Source organism: Furipterus horrens, unplaced genomic scaffold (genome assembly GCF_987537825.1).
Source record: "Furipterus horrens unplaced genomic scaffold, mFurHor1.1.pri manual_scaffold_12, whole genome shotgun sequence".
NCBI classification, from domain to species: domain Eukaryota; kingdom Metazoa; phylum Chordata; class Mammalia; order Chiroptera; family Furipteridae; genus Furipterus; species Furipterus horrens.
The window spans coordinates 69,757,411-69,760,176 of NW_028327182.1; the positions used below are offsets into that span (position 1 = coordinate 69,757,411).

A 2,766-nucleotide genomic window follows, 5' to 3' on the forward strand; every position below is an offset into this window, starting at 1 on the left:
TGAGGAATCCCTTCCAACTGTGATTCAAATAGCTGAAATACAAAGAAAATAATAGGGTGGCAAAAAATGCATTCTTTTGTCATAAAATATTGTTGGAATGCATGATGAAATAATTGCTGAAGACCAAAAGAAATAGCTTAGAACACATTACACAGTATGGGAAATTTACTCCACAGTTGCATAAAGGGATAGATGTTCCTTTTTTAACTTTTTATTTAAAATAATTTCATATTTACAGAAAAATGGCAAAACTAGTAGAGAGAGTTCCCATAGACCCTTCATCTAGTTCCCCCTGATGGTAACACACAACCCCAGTACAACAATCAAATCTAGGGAACTAGCATTGACACATATTATCAACCAATCTGCAGACCTTTCCATATTTCTCAGGGTTTCCCACAGATGGCCTTTTCCTATCTGGATCCTGTCAGGATCCATATTGCATTTAGTTGTAGTGTCTTCTTGGACTTTTCCAATTTGGGACTCTTTCTCAAGTCTTTCTTTGTCTTTCATGATCCTGACACTTCTGAAGACTAGTGGTTGGTTATATTTTAGGCTGGCTCTCCCTTTGGATTTGTCCATATTTTCTCAGGAATGGATTGAGGTTATACATCTTTGGCAGGAATGCTACAGACATGATGTTGGGTCCTTCCCAGCCCCTCATCTAAGGGACACATGAGATCAGTGTGTCTCACTGCTGGTGATGTTACCCTTGATCTCCTGGTGAAGAGGTTCTGTCTGCCAGGTTTTCCCTGTAAAGCTACTGTTGTTCCTTCTGTCATTAATAAAGTAACTTGTGGGGAGACACTTTGAGGCCACAAATATCTTGTTTCTAATCAAGGTGTTTATCTACACAACGTGTCTTGACTCATGGCATTTGCTGTATTCTGTTTCAAAAATTAAATTTATTGCACTGCATGATATCTGCATTCAGCAGTTTATTCCTGCTGGGTGTTCAAAGGCCAGTGTGATATAAATTCAGTATCTGGCATCGTTGGTTTTCTTGGCTTTGTGCATGTTAAACCTGGTATTTTTACTGATACAGTATTACTGAAAAAAAAATTAAATTTAAAAAAGACCTACTTTCCCCTATGTATCTAAAAAAATGTGCCATAGAACATATACTCTTAACAATAAATGACTTATTTATGAAAATAAGAATTCTAATGGAAAACTGTAACAAATCTCATTGACTGAAATTGAAAAGGAAAGGGTCTGGGGTGAGGGTGCAGTTTTGACAATACCTGCAAAGCTCACTCATTGTATCTGAGCTAGTGATTTATTGTCATGCTCTCTGAGCCCAGAGTCATCCCAGTGCCACTGGTGTCACCAATGCAGTTATGCTGGTTTAGAAATAAAAATATAGAATAACATTTATAGTACTCTTAATAAGGTCAGGAATGACCATGAAAATATTTTGTACTTCATGGAATTATTCTGGTTAAATTGTAGCAAGGTAATGAAAGGAGTGTTGAACTTAAAGATAAATAATACAGATTTCTCTTATTAAAAAAATCAGACAAAAACCATAACTACTCAAAATTTGTGACTTATCATTGGGAAAACAAATGGCTGCCAGAAAGATGTTCCTTAGCAGATATTTTAAAAATAATAATAAACACTGTTAATTTGTGTCTTCAAGATGAAGGTAATTTTTTAAAATAGTAAGAAAATGACATCTTTTTAAAAGAAACTTGAGAAAAAACTTTTCGAAACAGGCTAAAAATTATTATTGTTGCCCAAAATAACATGTGTCATCTATAAAAATGTTCCTGTCTGCATACTTTAAAAAATAGACATCATTTTCTGTCTTATTTAACAAGCGTCCCAACAATGGCGGGTTGTAATTCCACTTGTTAAAAAATGTCAATATGTAGTGCTTTATGACTAATTTGCAAGAACAACTAATTGACATCAGGAAGATGAAAATTTTCTAGCTGAGTTTCAACAAAAAAATGTTTGTGAAATTGCCAGATAAAATTGAAAAATGAGTAACATGATTTAGTAAGTCAATCACTCATTACTATTTAGATTTGCCCTTCTCTGAGGAGTACTTTTGACAAATTGGACAACCATTAAAATCAAAATCAACAACTAAGAATCAGACCTTCAAATGCTGTCTCAGAAAATGTTAAACTAACAGAATCAAAAATAGTGAAGTGTGTTCAATCATAACACTCTCCACAAAAATACATTCATAGATAATAGTACTATTTTTGTGCACTTCTAAAGGTTTCTATACTATAAATAAATAAAATAACACAAATTACTTTAGAGCATTATTTGTTTAATCTTCAACTCATTGTTTAAGCATTTTTATTGTTGTGTATGTTTTATAACATGAGTAATATGTTAGCATGGTAGACTTATGTATAGTTTTTAAATATGTATTTATGCATTAGGGAAGTTTGCTCTAATGTTTTCACTTATGGGGATGTGAGATCAAAAATGCTTGTAGACCACTGCTGTGATTTCAAAATCTGATTGTATGTTAGAATGAATTTTTTACATGCATTACTTCATTTAATTCTCACAACCTATAATAAGAGGCCAGTCTTATTAGAGAAGTAATAGTTATCCCTAGTTTTTAGTTCAGGAAACCTGAAACTGAGAGAAGATGCTTTAAAACAGTAAGGGATTTGCCAGAACTGAAAGCCTCTTCCACTCCATCAGTCAGATGCATAATGGAAGCTGCCCTCACAGCTTTTTGGTGTGTTCTGAAATGGGCTTTTCCCCTCAGTACGGATGCTGAAATCCGTATCATGC

The 2,766-nt window shown here is 33.9% G+C and overlaps 1 non-coding gene across 1 annotated transcript; it reads left to right on the plus strand.

Moving 5' to 3' along the window:
• Window positions 1-909: 909 nt before the first annotated feature.
• Window positions 910-1,047, plus strand: LOC149996330 (small nucleolar RNA SNORA8). The gene has a single exon (XR_016507545.1). It is a non-coding gene; the product is annotated as a small nucleolar RNA SNORA8 (small nucleolar RNA).
• The last annotated feature ends 1,719 nt before the right edge of the window (window positions 1,048-2,766 follow it).